This window comes from Sciurus vulgaris, assembly GCF_902686455.1.
Source record: "Sciurus vulgaris genome assembly, chromosome: 9".
Taxonomy (NCBI): Eukaryota; Metazoa; Chordata; class Mammalia; order Rodentia; family Sciuridae; genus Sciurus; species Sciurus vulgaris.
The window spans coordinates 51,686,580-51,713,279 of NC_136469.1; the positions used below are offsets into that span (position 1 = coordinate 51,686,580).

The following is a 26,700-nucleotide window of genomic DNA, read 5'->3' on the forward strand; positions in this document are numbered from 1 at the left end:
GGGATTTCATTAAGAGGAATAAGGTACCCAACACATTCATCTTGTGTCCACCAATCCTGGGACTCAGTGATTGTCATCAAGTTGATGACTACCACATACTCATTCCTATAACCATCCTTTCCTATCAGCATCTGGATAGTGACAAAGTTAAAAAGTTCCTCTCCATGGATAGCAATTCCATGAGTTTGTTTAGGTTGCTATGCAGGAACCAATGCCCAGCTATCCAAGTCCTCTTATGTGGCAAAAAACTGGATAACAGAGATACTCCAGGATCTTTATGGACTCATTTCCCTTTTGAAAACAAATGCAAAACATGGAAATGCTGCACAAGGCCCTGAGTTTGATCCCCAGCACTGCAAAAAAAAAAAAAAAAAAAAAAAAAAAAAAAAAAAAAAAAAAAAAGAATTTTTAGAAGACAGCTGTAACAATTAACACTGAGATAAAAGAAAACACAAAACTGTACAATATTTCACAGGAGGGAAGCTATTAATGTTAGTCATTACTTTCAATAATCCCAGTAGTGTATTCTTTTAATTTGACAAAAGTTCTAATGTTCATCAATAAAAATGGGAGCAGCACATTTGCACTATAAGACAGAACGTAACTAAATCTTGATCTGTGGCACCTTTACCCACGCTGTGATCCTATGTTGTAAATTTATACCAAGGAAATAAATGTATACCAAATAGTTCTACAATAATTTTTAATAATTGCTTATAAGAAAGAAGTGGAAATATACAAATAGTTAAGAATGGGATGAGTTCAACAAATAGTTACCTTAATATTATGAAATGTCAGGTGGTAATACAGGCTGTGCATCCAAAATCTGAAATGCTCTGAAATCCAAAGTCCTTTTGAGTGTCAACATCATACTGCACAAGCCTGATGGTTCAATGTACTTTGTTTCATGTATAAAATTATTAAAGCTATTGTATAAAATTATCTTTAGGCTATGTATATTAGGTACATATGAAATAAATGCATTGTGTTTAGACTTGGGTTCCATCCCAAAGATATCTCATTATGTATATACAAATACTCCAAAATCTCTAAATTCCCAAATCTGAAATACTTCTGACCCAAGCATTTCAGATAATGGATAATCAACCTATGTAGTGACAATAAAACTGCAAGACAGAGACATAAGCACTAAAAGAGAATACAGAATCCAACTAAAAGGAAACTTTGGAATAAAAAATGTAGAATTTCAATAATTCATTCATTCATTCAGAGGTTATGGTTTGATTTAAAAAAAAAAATGGAAAAGGGGGCATGTGACAGATACTCCAGGCTATAGAAGAAGGTGCAAATGTGAAGGGCCACTCCCTTCAGCAGTTCTGACCAGAGGCTCGGTGAATCTGCAAGGCAACTGGGCATGAAGTCAAAGCATTCACATGTGCTGTTGTCTAGATTTGCAAGTTTCCCTACCTGTGCATTTAAAGTGCTTAAGGTGATAAGACATATTAAATGCGTAAATACAGTTTAAAAATTAAGAGAACTTATCTAAGTTTACATGTGGGTTTTAATGTTTAAAAGAATTTAATCTGTTAAAGATAGAAGCTTAACATCCATTGAAGAAAATATATTCCTACTCAGCCACATCAATGTTTATAGCAGCTCAATTCACAATAGCTAGATTGTGGAACCAACCTAAATGCCCTTCAACAGATTAATGGATAAAGAAACTATGGTGTATATACACAATGGAATATTATTCAGCCATAAAGAAGAATAATATCATGGCATTTGCAGAGAAATGGATGGAATTGGAGAATGTCATGCTAAGTGAAATAAGCCAATCCCAAAAAAACCAAAGGCGGAATATTCCCTGATAAGTGGATGATGATATATAATGGGGGTGGTAGAGTGGGGGTGAGAGAAGAATGGAGGAACTTTAGATTATGTAGAGGAAAATGAGAGGGAAGAGGGGGTGGGGGTATGAAAAATGGTGAAATGAGGCAGACATCATTACCCTATGTACATGTATGATTACATGAATGGTATGAATCTACATTGTACACAACCATAGAAATGAAAAGATGCAGTCTGTAAAAATAAAAATAATAAAAATTTTAAAAAAGAAAATATATTCCTAAATGTTCAAATTGGAATTATGAATAAAATGATGTAGATATTGGCCATAAAGGTTTAGGAAGGACTAAGTCTTAAAGAATTTTAGTGAACTAAATGGCAGTTGAAACAAATAGTTGATGAGTTTACTAGCAGACACAAAAGTTTTGTCAGATCTTACGCAAAAAAACTTGGTTGTCTCCGAAAAGCCACTAAAAAATGGAGTTGTCAAATGAAACAGCCACAAAGTAACAGTTCTCAGCAAATGTTACTTAAATACCAGGTACTGTACTTGTGTATTATCTAATTATTCCTCACAACCACCCTAGGAAGTATTGCTGGCCCAATGTTAAATAAAATAAATTGAGAGAAAATGAGTTGCCCAAGGTCAGATTGACAGGAAATGGCAAAACCTACATTTAAACCAGGAATCTGACCTCAGAAGCCCCTGCTCTTAACTGGCTTACTACTACCTAGTGTTTGACATTTTAATAGATGAACAGTACAGTCAGTTGCAAAGACCAAGAGACACTCTTGAATTGTTTATTTTTTTTTTAGATATATAAATACATAGAAAGGTCTTCTAGACAGCATTATAAAAAAGTCTTTGTGATTTTTGCAAAAATCAACATAAACGTAGAGGGCTGAGGATGTAGCTCAGTGGTAGTACATTTTGCCTAGAATGCTGAAGTCCTGGATTTGATGACAGCAACCAACACCAATCAATTAATTAATATAAACAAATGTTTTTTTGTTTTTTTTTTTTTTCTTTTTGTATTGGAGATCAAATCCAGGGTCCTTGTGCCTGCTAGGCAAGAGCTCTACCACTGAGCTACATCTCCAGCTCCACTTCACCCCCTTTTTCTTTTATTTTGAGAGAATGTCTTGCTAAGTTACCCAGGATGACTTTGAATTTGTAATACTCCTGTCTCGGAAAAATTTTTATAATTTATCCCTCTTGTAGGGAAAAAAGGAAAGGAGCCTGTTGACAATTTCCCTATAATCTATATTTACCCTTTAATTATAGTTACTCTTATTAATGAACCTTCATTTTAATTTCTAATATAGGTATATTAATGTTAACAGGATGCAGTCTGGTTAAGAAATCTTATAAACATACAGTTTTTCTTAAAGACCAGGATAGCTTAACTTTTTCTTATTAATAGTCTTAGAGCTTAACTTGTTTGTAAAAATATCCCCATCTAAAATGTACAGGTACCGATATGCTTATGGATAAAAGGATGCCTTGTGAGTGATGAATCTATTTCAGAAGCATCCACAAAAGCTATGAATTAGTTTTACTTACAAATTCCCTACAACTGAAGACCCATTGCTTACTAAAATTTATCATGTATTTGTGAAACACTTTCCCAACAAAAGGAATATGGTAAAGTGTCCTTGTCAAATCAAGTTTTTATAATGCCCCTAAGTCCCACAAGTTTTTCAAAATAGGATATAAATTAGGGTGGGCAGGCTTGCAAAGTAGCTTGGTAACACTGTAGTCTGAGGAGAACTTGGAAAAAAATTTAAAATAAAGGCATAATTGAAAAATCAGCTACTAATGACTATACTCTTAAACTCTGTGGTAAGGAATATGCTTTAATGGAGGACAGATGTTTTGATCTTTGGCGGTTACCATCTCGCATGAAGGTAGATGGGACTATTTTAGTCCTGGTTCTATTATTCTAAGAGAAAGATACAGCCTAGCAATAGAGATAGAAAGTAATTAGTGATTACCTGGGCCTGCAGGTGGGCATGGGGAGCGATTGTAAATGGGCTCTTTGGGGTGGTAGAAATGTTTTAAAATTAGAGATTATGCTTGTGCATATTTGTAAATTCACTAAAAATCATTTAATTTACCCTTAATACAAATGAATTTTATGAGCTTGAGTTATGAAGCAACTCAGTTGTTAAAGAAAAAGACACAGCCCATTGGGATAACATGTACTAATTAGAAAACCAAGGCCCATTCCACACTGTTATTAACCTCCAGGCTCACTTTTCCCTTTACTGTATTATACTTACCAGCTGAGCACTTCTGTAGCAGTGATTGTGAACATTTCTATGTTTTTTTACAGACAAGACCAAGAACTAGCCAAGGAACAGCAAATTGTTTAACAAAATTCATGTAAACTGTGCTCCAAAAATAAACTTGTAACTAAATAATGTGAAATGACAAAAAACAGATGAGTTTTCTAGCAGAATTCATCACCATTCATTATGAGTTAGATGACTAAGGTGTGTTGTTTTTTTTTTTTTTTTTTTTTCTTTTGGCTTTTGTAGTTTTAGGGATTGAACCTAGGGCCTCACATATGGTGGGTAAGTGCTCTATCAGCTATACCACTCAGCTACATCCTCAGCCTTGAATTAGATCAAAGGGAAAAATTACGGTCTTTCTCATTTAAAAAAAAAAAAAAAAAAGGGTGGTCACTTTAAATGGCTGAAATAAAATACTTACCCAGGACAAATATTAGCTGTGTAAATTTGAAAACAGTAAATTGTGGGACTGGCAATATTTCACAAGAAGGGATGGTCTACAGTTCCCGGTGAAGCTCTTCTGCCTTAGCTAAGTTGATACTTTAAAGAACCTTAATGAGATCTGATCCAATGTTCTATAGGATGTTCTAAAATTCAGCTTCTTTTTATAGACTGTTTGATACCTGTTCATCTTTCTATTGGTGATTGCAAAATTCTGATTATCAGATCTGATAATGGGTATTTTGGAAAAACAAAATAGTACTCTAAAAAAAAAAGGAAAAAAAAATGGAAAAAAAAAACAAAACAAAATAGTACTCTAGAGTTGTGTAGAAGAGGAAACTTAAAGGGTGGGGGAGTCATAGGGAAAGACAACTGGACAATCCTGGTATAGTATGGAGCATGTAGTCATGTGAATAAGTGACCAGATACATAAGTAAAGGAATGAATGGATAAATTGGTGGACAGATTAGACAGATAGGTAAACAGATATAATGAGACAGCACACAGATAGGATTGGTAACCCAGACACTGAAGATGGAAGAGGGCTATAAAATAAAGCCAAAGTCTAGGGAATATTTAAAAATAATCTTACGTTTCAATTCAGATAGTCTAAATCAGAGATTCTTAAACTTCAGGGATGGGAGTGGGGGACATACAACACATTTGAGGAACTTCCTAAATGATGGGAAGTGGTAGCTTATGCCCCACCCTCCTTTCCCCACCCCATTCCTGGCATATCTAGTGAAAGTTGTGGAAGGTAAGGATGGGAAGACTCCCCAGGTGATGCTTTCCTCTTTTATCTAGTTGTTTTGGGCCCTAGAAAGAACCAAGCTGATTTTCTCCTTCCCATGCCTTTCTGCATTTAAATGCCAGTGAAGTGTGACATACAAATGGCCTTAGAGAACTGGGTTGAAGGTCTATCTTTGTGTTAAAATGCTTATCTATTACACACTCCCACAGAGGAAACCCTATAATATAAAGAGATGTTCACACTTTCAATAACCTGAACTGTGTGGCTTTGGTGGTATAGTGGTGAGTATAGCTCCTTCCAATAATCTGACCTATATTCTTATCAATATACAAAAATCTGTACAAGATAGTTATTTGTTCACTGGCACCACTCCAGGCAACTGGCATTACGTGCTCTATGTTTAATGGCCAAACAAAACCAGCCAGCACTTGTTTAGTAGAAATACCCTGGGGCCTTTATCAGAAAGGTTAAATCTAACAGCCTAATGAACAACAGTGATAATTATCTGCTTCTATATTCCCAGCTTTCCTTATATACCCCTAAGATTTGTATACTTAGAAACTTAGAAACTGATTCCCTGAGGTTTTAATACTACTCTGGAATAGGTGGCTATGATGGGGTGGCCAGCACCCTGACAGAGCAGGTTCCTGTTCAGGAGGTGTGAGCCTCCTGAGAAAATAAAAGGTCTGAAATAATCAGTAAAAGATTAAAGCCAAAGCCAAAGATCAGCTATAAAAAGCAGAGTGCCTGATGTATCTTCCAGTCCTGATAGGAACTGGAACTGAACAACTGAAAAAGGCCCCAAATCTTTATTTAAGGGGAAATACATCAAAGGCAGGGATAAGGTTTCAGTAGAGGAGTTATGTTTGAGTGCTTGTTTCTTGGTGTGGCAGGGGTCCTGCAGTAAACAAGTTGACTGGCATTTGGCAGGCTACACCCATATACAGAAGGCTGTGCTTGAACTTGAGCGGTGAGTTAAGACAGGGTGCCACATGAATCAGGTGTTCTCTAACCAAGTTCCTAAGACCAGGCTTCCTTGCTTAATGGCTCAAACATCGCTCAGTTCCACACATGGTTCGTAGATGGCCCCCAGCAGGTGGCTGCATAGATTACCTATCAAAGTGAGAGGTAACTGAAAAGTATTTAATCCCATTTAATATTTTTGAAAGGGATTTGTCTAATACTGGTGTGAATGTTTTCTCCCAAGAATAATGGCTGGTCTAAGAAAGAAAAGTAGAAGCTGAATCTAATAGCTTAACATTATGCTCCCCAAACCACACAGCTCTTTCTAAATGACAGTAGAGGTCTCATTCTAGGTAACCCCATAGGTCACAATCACCAGTCTATTTCCTAGTCAACAACAAAATATTGTACTAGATTTGGAAGCAGAATCTTACTGCAGGAAAATCAGGATAAGAAATGAGAAGGGAAAAAAAAATAAAAGATACAGATCCTTTTAAATAATTTCATTATTCTGCTTTAATATAGTTCCTTTATTTCATGCTTTTCAGATTATCTTGGAAATCCACCTATTGATTTCTCCCTCCAGCATGTGGTAAACAAATAGTGTGTATATTTCATACTATTTCCAATACTCTGCATAGAACAATATAAGCAGGCTACTGAAATGGTGTTTAAAAATGACTTCTTGAAGCACTGCTTGCTATTTAATTTTAGTAAAGAATATGATCACTTTGTTTTGAAATGTAAGGTGAGTTACATTTAATCAAGAATCTGTGGAAGGGCTGGAGTTATAGCACAGTGGTAGAGCACTTGCCAAGCATGTGTGAGGTACTGGGTTCAATTCTCAGCACAAACATAAATGAACAAAATAAAGGTCCACTGATGACTAAAAATATATATAAAAAAAGAATCTATGGAAAGGAGTTAAATAATCCTGCTCTAGTAATGAAGGTTAGGGCAGAGACTTGAGGAGAAACCGCATTTAACCAGGCGCTGATAGCTGGTACATTTAATAGTTGTAGTAGAGGGCATATGCCCCCAAACCAAAAGCTCACTCAGTTCCGAATGATGCTGCAGAAATGACACCTCGATGCACTCTAATTTCTTTATAGATGCTTAAGTCTAGAATTAGATGCATTGATATTTATTTAAAATGCAATGGTTTACTGGTAACCGTATTTGTACTTAGTGCTCTGTGCCAGGAAAATGAGTTCAAGTGATAGCTTAGGACAGTCTGAAGGATTTAGGGGAGATCTTCCTGGCGCTTAGAATTGAACACTGAAAAATTAAGATGGAAGGTCCTAGAATCTGCACTGCCAACAGGTTAGTTCCATCGGCCTGCTGGGATTTAGCAAGAGTATTGTGCAATACTTGTTAGAGGGGGTAATATCAAGAAGGAAGCCAAGATGGTTAGAGAGTGCTTCATGTGTTAAAGTCCTGTGCTGGGACCCATGTGGGCTCCTTGAGGTGAGGTAAGGATGGTTTTCACTATAGGGAAAAGAATAATTAGGAAAAGGGGGAAACCATGGAAGACCCAGAAAAGATCATAAATCCCAGATTTCTCATTTTCTTAGGCCAACTACAAAAATGGTCCACAAATGAAGTGATTAAGAATGTAGCCAGGGCTAAGTTTGTGACTCAATGGTAAAGCACTTGCCTAGCATGGGTGAGGCGCTGGGTTCAACCCTCAGTACCACATAAAAAACAAACAAATAAAGGTTAAATTCTTAAAAAAAAAAAAAAAAAAAGAACACAGCCAGGCATGGTGGCACAAGCCTGTGATCCCAGTGACCTAGGAGGCTGAGGCACAAGGATTCCAAGTTTAATACCAGCCTCAGTAACTTAGCAAAACATTGTGCTAAAATAAAAAATAAAAAGGACTTAGTTCAGTAGTAAAGTGCCCCTGGGTTCAATCTCTAGTACCACACACACACACATACACACACACACACACACACACAAACCCAGAAACAATCAAAAAGAATATAGACCACTCTTATGATCTAAGTTCAGCTTCCTTTAAAAAAAAAAGCAGGTCTGTAAATTTTTTAGAGTTGCTTTATGGCCAATAAGCCATTGCTTTCAAGGACTCTAAGGCTCTGAAAAAGCACCACCCTCTCTGACACCACTGAGGGCCTGTTCTGGCTCTAGTTTCTCTTAGCATTTAAACTGTATGTTGTACTTAAGTAAATAATTCTCTCTCAAAAGCACTTATTTGATCAATGCTTCCAATGTGGCTTCAGAGATTGGTTTCCACAAATAACCTAACAATAATGATTTACATTCCCTCCCTAAGTTTGGGTCTATGAAGAGGGACCCGGATTTCCTGACCCAATCCACACTTCATTAAAGGAATATCACACAGGAAGAAGAAACAGCAAGATAACAACTTTACTAAAGAGATTCGATTTACCTAAAAGATTAAAATCCTGAATCCAACAATGCCATTTAAACAATTTAAAAGAATGCAAAGAAAGTTACACTGAATTTGAAATACACCTATAAATTATTTATGTATTGAATTTTCATTTATTCTAAAAAATTAAAGAAGTGAAGGAACTACCATAAAATGTCAATTTCCAAAATTTTCACCAGTAAGACTGTGTGTATGTGTGTGTGTGTGTGTGTGTATTTAAAATTTACTTGAAGGAAACAAAGAAGTTTGGTTTATTCATCATAGTATTTAAGTATTGTTTTAGGAACTATTAGTGGCTATGTATATAGATATTCAGAATTATTGCCAATAGATATATTGTCCCCTGGGGGAAAATGAAGTTCTTTAGAATGAAGTTCTTATGTTTTTTAATCTAATAACCTTCAGGGAATGACCCATATCTCTCTCATAACAGGCTGAACAGCTCACTTGCGACTTTCATGTTCTGTGATGTATATACACAATGGAATTTTATTCAGACATAAAGAAGAATGAAGTTACGTCATTCAGAGGAAAATGGATGGAACTCAAGAACATTATGGTAAGCAAAGTAAGTCAAACTCAAAATTGAGTGTTGTATGTTTTCTCTCATATGTGGAAGCTAGTGAGAAAAAGCGGGGGACAGGGTGTTGTGGGGGAATTTCATGAAAGCAGAAGGAAGACCAGTAGAGTGTAGGAAAGGGAACCGGGGAGGGAGGAGGAAAGGGAAAGGGGAAATACTGGGGAATAATATAAACCAAATTAAATTGTTATTTCATGTGCGTGTATGAATACGTAACAACAAATCCGCTATTATGTATAATTATAATGCATCAATAAAACAAATAGGGAAAAAAGACTTTTATTTTCATTTGTGACCAACTGTGCTGGTTTTCAAAGGTATAAAGCCAAGTTTCTAGTAAATGTGTCTTCTAAGGTCCACACAACTAAATGTTCCCTGTACCAAGCCTGAGAAATCCACCACAAAGTGTAGGTTGCTGTTGGTTTAACAAACTATCATGTGGTGGTATATTTGCACACCATGGATTTTGCAGTGATTCCAAACCAACTGTCTATTTTCCTTTTGAAAAAAATCCTAGAATAGGATACACAGCTCTTTGCATTTCCCTTCAGAATATCATAATATCAGATACTGAGGTATAATACTTAGGTCCAATATACCCAAGCTGTCTCTTTGTCAGATAATTAGCTAGACATTGATGCTGCACCTAAATAGTTCTTAGGGACCAGATGTCAGCCACGCTCAGTGAAAGCTCTGCTAACAGCGTGGGGACTGTGAGAGACACTGGGAGGTGAGCATCACACTTGTCGTTAAACTTTAAGGATCCAAAAAAAAAAAAAAAAACCTTAAGGATCCAATGGAAAATCAAACTGTGGTAGGGACTGTGTGTAGGTATTACTACACAGCAAATGACATTAAAAGTGTGGGAACTACCTAAACGAAGCCAGAGTAAACATAACCACAATAAAAACACGTGAAATCATAGTAACTCTTTTTAGTAGGCACTGTTAGTTATTATATAAGAATAAACATATAAAAATATACAAATTCTACATAAATAATATACAAATAGTGGATATTTACTTGATCAAGGCCATTCCCAGATTGTCATCTCGCTTTGTTTAAATTGGTTTGTCATTCTCCAAAATTCTGAAGGCAAGTGATTTCAGGAACCCAGCCTTTGAAGCCCACTCTCAAATGCCATTGAGAAAACATGGAAAGAAACAAGAGGAACGGAGAACATCTTCTGCTGTAATCATCACTTTTTTGCAGTGAGTGGAGAAATAAAGAATAAAACTGAGGAGGCCTGGTCTCATAGCCACAAATCAATTCTGTATTTTCTGTTTGGAGTTGATTTCTCCTCTGACAAATGGTAGGACAAGGAGTCCCTGTGACTACATACCTCCCAATTATTAATAACAAGAACTTACTGCAGAAAGTCTCCTTGACGAATTAACACACAAGCCTCTACCTTATTGTAATTCATGGAAAAGGGACACTGGAAATTTACCCTGAAACAAAGTCCATTAAAATGCGATTTAAGCTGTCATCAGAAAGGAGCACAAAAACTGCTTTGAAGAGTTGGTAGGATCAGAAATGGGCACATTTTTTTGAACATCAGTTTTTTTTTTATTGATGTATACCCTTCAAGTATAATCAGTTATAAGCTGTTTTGTATTTTTTTTTTGTTGTTATTTTTGTTTTGAGATGGGGGTCTCACTACGTTGCCCAGGCTTATCTTGAATATGTGAGCTCAAGTAATCTTCGTGTCCTGAGGGTCTGGAACTCCCACTGCACAACACCAGTCCTGGCTGTCACAAGCTTTTTGTTGTTGTTTTTGGTTTTAGATATACAGGATGGTAGAGTGTATTTTGACATATTATACATACATCTCTTTTTAAACATATAATAAGCTTTAAAAAAGCTTACATCTCTTGAAACAGTAACTATTGATAAGAATTTGTTTTGGAACAGATATTAGATAATGAAAAATAATATTTAAAAAAAGAGTAAAATATTAAAACAATCTCAATAACTACAATTGGAGTCTGAAGCATCCATAAAATACACTGAACTATATTCCTAAATTTTCATAAAAAGTAAATGTGAATGCTAAATGCTAAATGCTAAATGTGAAAAGTAAAAGTAAATGTGAATGTGTGATTTTAATGTGTTATATTTTGCAGTCCAATTCATAATACTTAGTGGGTGTTCTAGGGATAACAATAGTTAAAAAGTCAATTCCTTCATAGAGCTTTGCATGCTGCTCATATAAAACGATAATAATATTAAGGATAAAAAGTACTATAAAAAAAATAAAGTGAGAGGGCAATACAGTAACAGGACTATTCAAATCAAGATCACCAGGATTAAGAGGTAATCTCAATTTAAAATTTTAAATGACTACTCTTTTTCAGAAAGGGGGGGAAAATCAGTGTACCATCAATCAAAAGAACACCTACGTTCCAAACTGCTGAGGCCCATAATCTACTTCCAGGAATCTGTAACTTTTAAAAATTTAAAAGGAATTCCACTAAAAAGTCCCCATACTTACACAATTGTGAATTTTTGCCTTTGAATTATTTTCTATTCCTAATAGATGAAGAGTATGTGCCTATGTGTGTATGTATAATCTCTAATTACATTGTTCATAACAAAAATTTTTAAACTGGTCTTCCCAGTGCTGTTTTGCAAGAAATGTTTAATCTGAGGTTTTTAAGAAAATATTAAAGATTCAATGTTATGAACACAGAAAGAACAATTTTTTTAAAAAGCATTATGTGGGGGCAGAAAACCTGAAGCTATCAAATATCTAAATAAGAACTCAGAATTCAGTTTGACCGTCAATGCAGAAAGGTATCAACTACAGGTATGGGAAATGTTTAACTATATCTTGAGTTTAATGAAACAGTGACCTAACAAGATAAGCAGTAGTTTCTCCTCAAATATGTATCAATTGTTGCGCTATTGCTGAACGCCTAGAAGGTTAGGCAAATAGCAGATAGAGAAGGCAATTATTTCTGTTCTCCTATTCAGGAAGGTAACAAGAGAAGGCTGGCTATCCCCAAGGGCCTTTTGAGTAACTTCCCCCACCATTTTCCCAACCAGAAGTCACTTAAGAAGAACAATGAGTCATGAAAACTTTTAAAAATTAGACAGGAGCCCGAAATAATGCTTTAAGTTCAATGACACCATGTGCCATAGAGATGTAAAAAGAAAATCCAAATGATGAAAATTAAGTGGAAAATAAAAGACTTGTTATACACAACTTCGGAATAAAAAAAAGTCTAGGGTATGTAGATAGAAACTAAAAATAAAATTTGAACAAAGAAGAATAGTCCTGTTTTTAGTTAATAGCCTTTTAAAATGCCAAGTTCTACTTATCAGTAGTGAGGAGAAAATCAGCAAATTAGTGACTCTATTTGGCTTAGCACTAGACAATCCACGGGAGTAAACTGATCAGAATTGTTTCCATGGGGTGAAGCAGTTTTAGAGAAACACAGGATGATTCAAAGCATTGACTCTAACCCTGGACATAATGCTAAAGGGAATCAGGAAACTGTAAACTCAATACTCAGTTAGAATCAGGAAGCTAAAAGATGTAATTCCATATTTAATCTTATTTCCATTTAACCTCATTTCCATTGTTGACCCCACAAAAATAAGTGTTTGACTATAAATAATGACTTGAATTGCTTTTCTATATATATTATACATATATACATATAGGCTATCAAAAACTTATATTTAAAAAAGGTTCACAGAAATTCCACTTCTTTGCGCCTCATTAAAAAAATAGCCTAGAAATTTTTGTTGCTTGTTGCTGTTGTTTGCACTGGGCATTGAACCCAGGGGTGCTTAACCACTTAGCCACCTCCCCAGTCCTTTATGTTTATTTTTTGAGTCAGGGTCTCACTAAGTTGCTGAGGCTGGCCTGGAACTTGCCATCCTCCTGCCTCAGTCTCTAGAGGACTACATACACCTGCTGGGACTACAGGTATATGCTGCTGCACCTGACTGAGCTTTTTGTATTTGCTTTTATTTCTATACATTTTGTGGCATAATCTTGTAGTAAGAACCATACGGGAGATTGGGAGGCCATTTCCAAATTTTATACTGAACAAGATCCAAACTGACTTTCTGACTAATGACTAAATTTCAGAAGCATTATTAAGAATGGCAAAATTGATTATGGGTTTGATAGGAGGTATCTTTAAAGGAAAAGAGTGAATTCCATCTAAGGGTCTCATAGCCTTGAGATGGAAAAGGCAGATGCTTACAACCTCAGGTCCCAAACTACATTTGCCATTTCCTTCCACCAGTCAGGCTCCTCTCACTTAGATTCTTCTCTCAGCAAACTGTATCACCATCCACCAGTTGCACAGAGTAAACAAAATCTTAGCTATCATCTCAGGTTCATCCTCCCTCCCCTGCTCACCTGACATTCACCCACGATCCTGTCCATTTTCATTTCCCATCTATTGATTTACCGCAACTCTCTCAAGCTTGGTTCAGATCACAAACAATTCTGCCTTACAGAGGACAGGAATGAGTGCAAACACATCAATAGCCCAAATAAATGTTAGGTGGGTTGAATCCCTGCACTAAAAAAGTACATAAAATTATTATTTTTTTAAAAAAGCATTATGGTAATAAGAATTTTGGGTGATACTAGTATTTGGTACACAAAGTATTAAGAGAAAACAGATAATGGAGAACAGTTTACAAAGAAGATACAAAGTCATGGACATTTTTGCACAAGAAGAAACCAGGAACTTTGCAGTCGTTTTATTTAATGCAGCAGATTTTCCCTCTCTGATTTTGATCCCAGTCCACTTCCTGCTTTCCTAGCCTCTTTAAAGTACTCAAATGGCTCCCTGTGACCAAAAAGTCCATTGTTTATTTTGACTTAAGAGAAAAAAAAACATAACAAAAAATTAAACATATTAAAAACAACATAGTATAGTGAACCCCATTAGCTACAATTATTAAGGGAAACAATTATTAAGGGAAATCTTAATCTAAACTTTACCCTAATTTTTTGGTTTTTTTGAAGTAATCTCAGAGACCATAGAATTTCATCTGTAAATATTTCAGTATACTTCTAAAACAGAGGTTTTTTTGTTTTGTTTTAAACCAACCCTAATGGCTTTTCTTTCTTTAAAACCCAACTGTAATGCCATTATTACAATTAACCAAAATTAACATAGTTTCCTTAATAACAATATCCAGTCAGGTTACCTTTCTCCAATTATTTATTTATTTTTTATTCTTAGATGGAGGTGTGTCCTTCTGACGTCTATTACTTCTTAGAATTGCTCACGAGGTCCTTCATAATCTGGCCTCTGCCTTCCTTTACAGTTTTCCTTTTTAAAACTTGCATTATCCCCCTTCCCTAAATCCTGTGCCTTCAGCCATAAGCACTTAATTTTTGTTCCACTCACTGGCAGTATCTCCTTACCAGGTCTTTGCCTGTAATTTGTGGCGGGCTAGCTCCTCTCACCCAGATTCTCTGCTCAGGCTCTGTCTCAAGCCTCAGGTTATGTTATGGTGCAGTTACATCCTCCTAGAAACCCTCCTTGCTCTGACTCCTTGGGCTGTGTTTCTCCTGCACCCAGAAATGAACCCCTTGCTGCCTGGATAGGATACCAGACCTTCTGCTTCCTCTCCCTCGTTTCATTAAAAAAACAAAAACTAATTTTGGGGCTGGAGTGTGGCTCAGTGGTAGAGCGCTTTCTTACAACATGTGAGGCACTGGGTTCGATCCTCAGCACCACATACAAAATAAATAAATAAAATAAAGTTTAAAAAGTGCTTTAAAAAAAACCCTAATTTATAGTTTTCAGCTTGTTAGAAATTAACCTGCCCCTGTTGAGTGTCCATATTTTCATGGCAGAGTTACCATTCTTCAACTTATTATACCTTTTGGCCTGTATGTTCATGCACAATTTTCATGCAGATCTGCTTCATATGATGATCTATAGGTGCAAATCAGACTTGTGTTCAAAGATTATTTGTCAATACAGGTTGAGTATCTCTTCTGAAATGCTTGTGACCATTAAGATCTATTTTTCTTTTCTTTCTCTTTTAATTTTCCTTCTTGTTTCTTTTTTGGAATGTTTGCATACATATGAGTTCTCTTGGGATTGGGACCCAGGGCTAAACAAAAAATTCATTTGTGTTTCATATATTCCTTCTATACACATAGCCTTAAGGTAATTTTACACAAAAATTTTCAAACAATTTTGTGCATTTTAAAAAACTCATCACATGAGGTGAGGTATGGAATTTTTCACTGGTGGCACCATATCAGCCCTAAAAAGGTTTTGGATTTTAGAGCATTCTAGATTTCAGATTTTCAGATAAGGGATACTCAAGCTACCATAAGAAAATCTACAGAATTACTTAATTATTCTTGGTAATTCACAGAATATTTAGTAATCATGAAGTTTTCAAATGTAAAAAATAATTGTGTATGAAAAGGGCCACTGGAAAAAGACTCAAGATGTAAGGCAGGGATTCATAACCCCAGGGCAACAGGAGCAGAAAACAGCTTCATATGATTCTGAAAGTGGCACCAACTTCCTAAATCAAAAATGCACTCAGGGACCTTATTGCTTTTCAACTGATAACTGACTAAATAAACAGACTTTGTAGATATTTTGGCTGAAGTGCAACCAGAAGCCTGAATTTGAAGATTAACTGTCAAAGGGAGTTTCTGTAGAAAAGCTGACCACTTTGTGTACATTTCCTCATCTACAAGTTGGTGCATAATGACTAGGTGGAAGTAAAAAATTCTCTGAACCCATAACAAGTCTAATTTATATTGTGAAGCCTGCTGATCATTTTATTTTTGGTTTTGTTATTTTAAGAAAATTTTTATTTAGAGAAGTATTTACAAATACTATATATACTTTAAATAATTTTTAACAATTGTGATCATGCAAAGCTAAGTAAACTTTATCACTATTATGCTACATTCTCTCCACCAAGGAAAAAATTTTGAGACAGGGTCTTGTTATGTTGTCTAGGTTAGGCCTGGCCTGGGCTCAACCCATCTTTCTGCCTCACCCTCCAGAGTAGTTTGGGGACAACAGGTGTGCACCAGCATACCCTACCTGAAAATTGTAGGTTGGTTTGGGTCTTTTTGTTGTTATTGTGTTGTTTGTTTGTTTGTTTTTACTTTTTTGCAGTGCTGGGGGATGGAGCCCAGGGCCTCATGCATGCTAGGTAAAGTGCTCTACCACTAGGCCAAATTTTCCAACCCCCAAATATTTTTTTTATTTTAGTTTAACAAGATTGGAATGTTTTTAAGTGTTTAAAAATTTTTAGATTCATGACCTACCAGTAATGTAATTTATTTGTAAAATCTTCTGAAGAGTAAAAGTTGCATTGAACATTTATATGGTCCTTATTATCGTACAAACACTATTAAACATGCTTCACTAATATAATCTTCACACTTCTGTGATGAGGTATGCATTATTATTATTCACATTTCACAGAGGAGCAGAGAGAGATAAGTGAATTGCTCACAGTCACCAGCAAATAAATAGCAGAGCCAGCATTTGAGGCTAAGCGCGCCATTCTATGCGCTGTTTGAGAAAAGCATCTACAAATGCGCACACAGGTTCAGGTTGAGTTCTCACAGCAAAGGAAAGGAAAACGGGGTACCATGTCCTTACTGCGCCAGAAGAACCAATGCCACAGATGAGTAGATTCTCAAAGCCAGTCGTCCCCTGCTGCTTCCTCTTGCCATATAGTAAAAATGTTGCAGAATCAACTCAGAAGAACTTTATAGTATTAACTTTGTAAATGTCATTTCCAGGATGGGTCACCTTACCTCCCTTAACTTTTCTGTTTATGTTCAAGATCAAATAGAGGGGATAGAAATGCCCTAGAACAGAATACCTAGACACATTCAGATTGTTGTGCAGAGGAAGCAATGGGATGAGGCAAGGTCCAGTACCTTGTGAGCTAGTCAAGAGAAAAGACATATTTTACAAGAGTGTCCCAGGAAGACGATGTGGATATGTTTTCAGGCCCTCATCATGTTCCAACTTGCAGGGCACTTTGTTTCTATTTTGGAAGAATTATCCAAAATCTCATCTGGAATATGCTTCTATGGCTACAAAAGCTTATAAACTAATAGTGTCATGGCAAAACCCTGGGTCAGAAGTCAAAAAGACCCGAATCCTTATCTCCAGTAGGCCATAAACAAGCCATGACTGAGTCTGGGTAGGTAATTTAGCAGAGCTGGGTTTCAGTTTTCTCATTTAGTACAGTCTCATTATTTTACAGATTCCTTAGATGTTCAGCCATATTTGTAAACAAGTAAACACAATTTTATAAAAGAAAAAGATGTTATCTTTTTCTCTTATAAAAAAGAGAAAAAAGATGTTATCTTTTTCTCATCAAATACAGCTGAATAAAGCAAGTAAAAATTCCATTCTTCAAAGAAAGAGGTAGGATAAGGTAACAGGGATAGAGAACACTAATGACTAGATGTTCCAGGTACATTTTCTTAGTGCTCAGAACAACACTGTGAGCTTAATCCAGTGATGTGAGATGTCAAAATCCCCAGAGATTTTTAAAAAAATTTATTTGGCCCTTTAGCTTGATGAAGATAATTTATGGATAACACATAAGATAATGAACAACTGAAGTTTATTCAACAACCACAACCCCTACATCATGCCTTTGCTGATCTCAAAAGCAAATTAAACACAGATATATTTGCATGGAAACATCTTAGAAGAGAAGTGGGGGGAGGATGGGAATAAGAAAGAGAGTAAAATGAATAGGACATATCTTTCCTATCCTCATATATAAATACATGACCCATGTAACTCCACATCATTTACAACCACAATAATGGGATCCTAATTGGAACGAGTTATACTTATTCTATGTATATATAATATTTTAAAATATACTCTACTGTCATGTTAAAAAAAAAGAGAGAGGGGGATTTGGCCTTGGCCATTTTGGACCTGCCTAGGTAAGTTTGAAATTCCCAGAACAGGTCCATCAGGAAGGGAAGCTTGAAATACTTGGGCAAAAGGTAACACAGCAATCTGTCCACAGGCAGAATTTCTTCTTCAGTTGAGCCTTAGCTCTGCTTTTAATTCACTGTAAAAGAACCCACTCTCAACTTATCTAGGAAAATCTCCTTTACTTTAGGTCCATTTATTATAGATTTTAATCACATTTATGAAATATGTTCACAGCAATATCCAGATTAGTGTTTAACTGAATTACTGGGGACTATAGCCTAATCAAGTTTAAACATCAAAATGATCATCTCATATGCAAACAAATAATGTGCTTTCCCCTTTTTTTTTTTTTTTTTTTTGGTAACTTTATTTCTTCCCTGTGTAGTTATGCTTACACTTGATGGCTACCAATTTATTTTGAGATAATCTTAGGAGCCCACATCTAGTTTCTAATCCTGACTGCCATTTGATGAAGATTTAAGTAGTTTCCTTGGTCCTCAGTTTCTTTGCCCTACTTTAAATAAGGAACTATGTTAAATGATTAACCTTTGATTTATTACAATTTAAAAACATGACTTACCTTATATCACTCTTCTTCCAGGTACTCACAGAGAATAGGTCACATGAGAAGGGAAATTCGTCAGGAAGAATCACCCAACAGGTTCCATCTACTATTTAGGCATCTGAATGGAAGAAGAAAAAGACTGGTTTTAGAGGCCTGAGGGAAATCCCCTTTCCCACCAGGACTGAAATCAATTAAATTAGATCTTGAGGAAGAGTGCTTGATTCAGGCACATTAGACAAAAGCATTAAAACCAAAGAAAATAATTTCGTAAGGTTGAAGGATAAAGGTCATATCCCTCAGAACAAGATGTGGTTAACTGAAGGCAAGTTAAACAATGGAAAGTTACTGGGTGAGCTCAGAAGACAACACCAATGAACCTACAAGTAAACCACTGTGTTACCAATTGACCATTATTATGGATGCAGATACAAAATTAGTAAATAATAACACTTATCAGTACAACTCTGTTTAAAATAGTTGGATGTTCAAAAAGTCTTTCTGGAAATATTTAAAATTGGGAAATAAAAATGTTTCAAGCAATTTGAAATTGCATATCTTGATTTAAGAAGTTCATATATTTCACTAGCATCAAAGAAGGAATTTATAGTATCAAAGAAGACTAGACCTCTCTGATAACAATTTGTAATCCTAGATTTGAAATTTTTCTCAGGGTAGCAGATTATTCCAGTTTTTACCCCAGACCTGAGTCAAAAAATGTTGAAAATGCAGCTGATCAAATGTTACAACTTTGTTAATTAAAATGACAAATTTCTATCTTAAAGATTTTTGGAACAAATAAATACAAACAAATTTAGTGAAATCTTATCAGTGTATGTATTTGAATCATTTGAGGAATTATATATTGTTTCTATTTTGAAAATAAATGATGTTTGCTTAGTAATATTTTATGAGTAAGGGTTAATACAGTTTTCTGTCAAGTAACAAAGACTTCTGATGAGAATATTTAAAATTTATATAAATGGCAATAAAAGGGACAACTCTGGGTCCTTCATTAAATAAACCAAACTCACGAGCACTTCCCCCCATCAACAATACATACTTATAGAAAGTTTTTCAAGGTGTATGCCTGAATGTAAAACAGGGACTCCACATTCAATGTCAAATTAAGTGAAGCACTGTGTCAGAACATTTTAGAGTTCAATGTTTGCTTTTTTCTTACTTGTTATAGGGATCCAGGTTAGCCTTAAATCATTGTGCTATTATTTCACTAATAAAGAACTCTTGATATCATGTTGTATTCTTAAATGTGTGCAATTTTTTGTTTAAATTGAAAAATAAATATTTTGAGAGGCTGGTGATATAGCTCAGTGGTAGATGCATGTACAGCATAAGAAAGGCCCTGGGTTTAACTGCCAACACCAAAAAAAAAAAAAAATATATATATATATGTATATATGTATATATATGTGCATATATACATATATATTTTAAAAATAAATATTTACAGTGCTTATTTAATGTGCTACACCTTTGGCCATGGGTACAAATTAACAATATTGATGGGTGAAAGTCCCTCCCTAACCCTTTCCTCTTTAGAGTTTCCCATTTCCTTGGGAAACACCCTCATCCGACATTTGGCCCATCTAAACATAATGGAATGAGAAAAAATCTGCAAATTCAGGAATAAGAAAGACACTGATTACCTGCCTTTCCTCTCTCCAAATGTCATAGCTCTCTCTCAGTCATGTTTAATTGCTACAGAACATCACCTGGGCACTGTCAAACTCCTAGACCAACACACGGTCACATGTTCCCCATCCCATTCCCTAACATTCTCACTTCTCTTTAAAAAATCAATTCAAGAGAAGTCAGACTGGGATTCAAGGTCAATGGTCCTCTTGCCTTCCCTATGCTCCTACCCATTTTTGTAGCAGGCTGCACAGTTTCACAGTTCATTGCTTACACAGGGCTATCTCCTCGGCCAGTTATGAGCTGCAAGGACAGAGTCCATGTCTTATTTATCAGTGTCACTCGCCACTAGCCAAGTACCTGGCATTCTGGCCCCAGAATGGCTGTTGAACGAATACATCAGCCCACATACTCAAAGACACCAGAGTGATCTTACCCTTTTCCGAAGAACCACAGGTATCTTTCTAAATGAGTCAGTGATGTGTTTACAGAATTGTGTACCTATCAAATACAAGGCCCATCTGACTTTCTACGGTTCACTTCATGTACTTGCATTTTCTAATACAGCATATCTTACATAAAAAGGTGGGCTATAATGTAATGCATAAAGAACAGTAAAACAAAAACACGGTACCAGAATATCAAAGTAACTCTGATGTAGCTTTTCAATATGAAATTTTGAAAGTACAGAATTCTGAAAATCCTTGGGAGAGGCTTCTCAAATGATTTATGGCTATAATCTCTATAATTCTAGTCCTCAGAATCACAAAAGAATAAGTAAATCCTTGAACAGGGTCCCACTTATCTTTGTAATTTCTTCATTCCCTCATGATTCAGCCCTCACGGAGTTGTGAAATATGGAGGGTGAGCCACCCCAGTCACAGAGCTTAGGTAATTAGGGACTCTGGTTCCAGAGCTTCTCAAGTATGGATATCAAAATGGACAACCAACTTCATGAGCTTGACATCCTTACTGCTCCCATCTGAGGTATGAGAAGTGAAACTTCTAATAAGTGGCAGAAATGGGATTTAAATCCAGGTAGTCTGGGTCCAGAGTCCATTTCTCATTTTATTATGCTATGTTGTTACTTTCTGCTTTTTTTTTTTTTTTTTTTTTTTAACAATTAGGAACACGCTATTTTTTCCCCTAACAGCAACAGATTTCCTGTGAGTCTTTCTGGAGATAACAACACACCTTTTCCCCTTCAATGCTTCCTTGGGGCAGTTACCATAGATGAAACAGTGTTTGCCCTGTGAGACAACATCCTTCCAAATATTAGCTGGTCCCACCTTCTTACATACGGTTACCAGCTCTTGGTCATCTGATGCCCTTAGTGCCTCTGAGAATGTTTATCCACTCTGGTGACTTAGAAGCGGGGCATTTCCTGGAAATACTGAGGTTGGACATTTCATTTGTAATGAGGTGTTTAGAGTGTGTGAATCACTCCTGTTGCCTAGTTACTCATTTGTGTTTGGTAGGATGAAGGCAACCGAAGCACAGGTATAGTCAGGCTCAGGGCAGATATTTATTCAGCACAAGCTCTTCCCAACACTGGACTGTTGATTTAATGCTTAATCTTGACACCACTCTTTCCCACTTCCTTACTAGGCATAGAAGCTCCTTCAATCATTCCTTGTAAGTCAGAAGAATTCAAAAAGTATTTTGGTATGCAAACAATCACCAGATCCCTTAAAACTGAAATAAAGGTAACATTATTTTTCCTATCGAATTTTCTTGTGGAGTATGGAGGGCAAGCCACTCATCCCCAAAGCTTATGTAATCATAGACTATGGTTCTAGTGCCCCCTAAATATAGACATCAAAATGCACAGCCACTTTGCAGGGTAGGCATCCCATCTGAGGTGTAAGAAGTGAAAGTTAGAGATCTAGCAAATGACAGAAAAGGCAATCACAGGATCCTTGAATGTACAAGGGAGCTGGAATTACACAGTGTCCTGGAGGTTACTTGGCATCCCTAGAAGAAAGAGTTTTCTCATGAATTCACTGTCAACATAACGTACTCCTCAACAGCACTGAGTCACTCATTCTGACCTCATCGTCAAGAGAGAATTTTTTTTTAAAGATAACAGGATCATTGACTCATTTGGTGGGCTATATTCCAGACCACGGAATTATTAACACTCAAATACACATACTTTTTCCCCTTCTTCTTATAACACGAATTGATTACCATAATATATAGTTTCAAAAATGAGGGGATTCACCCTCAAATACCATAAGGAAAAGAAATCATGACACAGCTAGACTAAGGTCACCTGACTAATCTTTTGTCTTCAAGTTAAAGATAGCCTGACCCCCTGAGTCACAATAAAAGTCAAAAATTCAGAATAAAAACATTTTGGGCTTGCATCCTATATAAAGTTTCCACCAGTTATTGCTTTTCTCATATACTTTATGGCTCCACCACTTTTGTGGTCATTTCTATCCTCTACTGGATAGAATATTCAAGGGAAGAAAAAAAGTATATATATTTTTAAAGCCATACACACACCAGACATGGGTGGGTATTTTAGGTTTATTTATTTTTTGTATGTTGTTTTATTTTGTCTAAATGTCTTTCTCCCTGCCCATGGAACATACCTGCTAGAGACACAAGAAAGTAAGATAAAAGGCTAATGCCTAAATATTCCTTCTAATCTTAGTGGGAAAGTCCTAGATCCTAAATTCATTTAATACTTTTGAAATGAAGGATATAAAAGTAATTTTAGAAATTTTTCTTTTTCCTTCTCATCAAATAATATTCATTACTATATGGGTTTCAGTATGGCTGACATCCATAGGTACTACAAAGTCAAATAGAAAATATAAATTTTACTTTGTTTTCCACAGTTATAAAATGGGTATAAGTTTACTTAGCAAACTTCATCTTGGACATGTTAAAACTTTATCTTCTCTGAATTCTTTCCCTTAAAAATGTATCTCAAAAAGAAACATCTTTCCATGCCTAAAAACTTGAATTCTAACAGACTGAATTCATAGCAGATTTAAGAAAAGAATATCTGGGCTAGTTGTAGGTTAGACTTATTGGTGGCAAGAAATATGGGGGTGAATTGCTCTCCAAAGTATTTTAAAATCCTTAACCATTCTAAAGAAGGTTTTCCTAATTTGGGTTCATAGTTGACAGGTAGACCTCCTGAACCTCTAAAAAGTTGTCTTAGCTCCTACGTGTAATGGAGAATATAAAGTATTCAGTTCTGCAAACTCTCAAATGGAGTTTAGGTCCTAAGCAAGGAACTGCCAGCAGATGGCTCAGGATTTAATTCATAAATTTGTTGCTGACAACCTGCTTACTACAAACTGTAGTTTTTAAAAAAAGAATATTTGTTTATACATTGTAACTGTATATTTCTAATCCTTAAATGGGAGTAGAGCCCTACCTATGACAGTGAGCACAGTTTACTGCATTTGTGTACACTGACAGCCAAATTACCATTAACTTTCTCATATTTTGAAAATGTATCTGACCTTCATTTAGCTACCTGTTATGGCCAGGCAAACAAGACAGACCTTGTCCCTGATATCAGAGATCCTATGAACTGGTTGGAGAAACAAATAAATCACACAGGGTGTAAATGTTTGCAAAATTAAAAGTTCAAGACTATTGGAATACATGGCCAAGGCACACAAGCCATTCTGGAAAGTTCAGAGAAGGCTTCTTGGAAGAAACTCTAAACTAATATCAGAAGGACAAAGCGTCAGTCAGGTCGGGGTGGGATCAGTAAAGACAGATGGGTGGGGAGTGCGAAGACCTAAGAAGCAAAGCAAGGTATGATCTGCACATTTAGCAATGGAGAGTCAGCTTGGCAGAAACGAGAGAAAGTGACTCTCAAATAGCCTGATAAGGCCTATGATATTTGGGTTTTGCCCCAAGAATAAATGGAATCGGGGAGAAACACACTCAATTTTGTGTTTCTTAAATCCCTCAATGATTTCTTATGCTCAGCCAAACATTAGATCATTCCTCTGCCTAAGGGTAAGTGTGTAGGAGTCTCCATACACCCAATTTTCTCTAGTGCCAGGGCGATGTTACCATTTGATCAGGGAAGGATAGTGGCTCAGCCTCGGGAGAGGTAGGACACGAATTCAAAATCTAGTTCCACCACATTCTAGTAAATCACTTTACTTTGGGAAACTCACTTAAACCCTCTATGCCTCAAACAGAGATAAACAGCTACTTAACAAGGCAGTTGTGAAAACGAAAACACTGATAATTGTGGTTGCCGCCATGTCAAACATACCAGTCACCCCTGAAATTGAGAACCTCTGTTCCTGATTATAGTTGACATTTTTAAACAATCTAAACTTTGAGGGCTGGAGGTGAAGCTCTGGGGTAGATGGTGTGCTTAGCATACATAAGGTCCTGGATTCCATCCTCAGCGCCAAATAAAGTAAATAAAATGTTTTATCTTTAGGAGCTATCTAAGTTCCTTAGGAACAGCAGCTTAAACAAATAAGTCTTTAACTGTCTTAAACATTTTTTCTACCTGAATATTTAAAAATTTTAAATAGAATTCAAATACAACATAATTATACAAAAATAAAGTCTTATTTCAATCTTTCTGCTGTATGCCGTATTTGGGCAAAATTCTGCTGTCCTGCAAATCAGCATTTACATGGTCCAGTTGGCCAAAAAGTGGCCCTAAAGTGAAGATTCTAGGACTACTTATTTGCAGATAAGCTTCAGAGTCAAAGCATAATTCAGAAATCAGACTACTTAACTAAAATTCTGGGCCTATGAATCCAAAGGAATTTGGGCATATCCATTTTTTGAATAATCAAATTATAGAGAAGGAAAGCAAGGAACTTGTATGTCTAAATACAATAATATGACCAAAGAACCAGTCATGTGGATTCACCACTAAGCATTCCAAATTCCAGGGGAGACTTATTGCCATCTCCATTTGTTAGGTGTAAATGTTAAATCACTATATTAAAAAATCTTGAAGACTGGATGGACATTTTACTATAAAACACAGACTACAAGTTAAGAAATAGTGCTAAAAGTCTATGATGGAATATTACTCAGCTTTAAAGAAGAATAAAATTATGGCATTTGGTGGTAAATAGATGGAGTTGGAGAATATCATGCTAAGCAAAATAAGCCAAATCCAAAAAACCAAAGGCTGAATGTTTTCTCTGATATGCAGATGCTAATTCACAATAAGTGGGGAGGCACGAGGGAAAATAGAGTTACTTTAGATTAGGTAGAGGGGAGTGAAAAGAGGGGAAGGGGCATGGGGGTAGGAGGGATAATAGAGTGAAAGAGACAGTATTACCTCAAGTACATATATGACTGCATGACCAATGTGATCCTACAACATGTACAATCAAAAAAATGAGAAATTATACTCCATTTGTATATGATTTATCGAAAATGCAAAAATGCATTCTACTGTCATATATAACTAGAACAAATTAAAAAATTGAAAAAAGTCAATTAATTATGCGCTACCATATAGGTCTCATTTGCACTAATACTGCAGAAGACAGAATATAAAATCTTTACACTGCTGACTGTCTGCAGGGGCAGGACCACCCTCGGTTGAGGCTTCAGAGAACTCTACATATGTACTACTCATGGCTATGATTTATTGTTGCAAAGGGATACAAAGTAAAATCAGCAAAGGGAAAAGGCATTTGGGCAAAGTTTGGAGAAGACCAGGCACAAACTTTCAATGGTTCTCTTCCAGTGGAAGAACATGAGGTGTGCTTAATTTCACCAGCAACAGGTAAGAAGTAGTGTAGACCAGGGAAGCTCACTAGATATTCAATACCCAAGGTATGTATTTATATATTCATTTATTTATATATTATATTTATATTTATTAAGGTTGGTCACTTACACACCCTATGTCAGACACAAACCCAAATTCCATACTCCCTGCAGGAAAGCAGGTGCTCAACATATAGTTTTTGCAAAAACAGTTTAGGATTTGGGTGTGTTGGTGCACACCTATATTGCCAGCAATTTGGAAGATTGAATTAGGAGGATCACAAGTTGAAAGCTAGTCTCAGCAACTTAGCAAGACCCAAAATAAAATAAAAAGGGATGGGGATTTAGCTCAGTGATACGGTGCCCCCTGGATTCAGTCTAAACACAAAACATAACAACAACAAAAAGACTGTAGGAATAGTGAACCCCTCCTACCAGGACTGGTGGGAACCCTCTCCAAATCTGTCTTAGGACAGCAGCCTCGGGCCTGCCATTCAGCTCACTGAACACTGATTTATTGCAGTTAGCTGTAATATAGGATCAAGCTATAGCAGAAAG

General features: G+C 36.0%; 1 protein-coding gene across 8 annotated transcripts in view; it reads right to left on the reverse strand.

Moving 5' to 3' along the window:
• Positions 1–26,700, reverse strand: part of SGMS2 (sphingomyelin synthase 2) — an 85,031-nt gene that overhangs the window by 22,332 nt on the left and 35,999 nt on the right. For 5 of the 8 annotated variants that reach the window (XR_013766148.1, XM_079153581.1, XM_079153579.1 and 2 more), the window contains exon 2: positions 18,775–18,877. The gene's annotated coding sequence lies outside the window, so the exon portion shown is untranslated. Of the gene's footprint in view, positions 1–777; positions 837–18,774; positions 20,111–26,700 lie in introns of those variants that run through there. The other 3 variants (XM_079153583.1, XM_079153584.1, XM_079153580.1) reach the window with 3 other exon arrangements.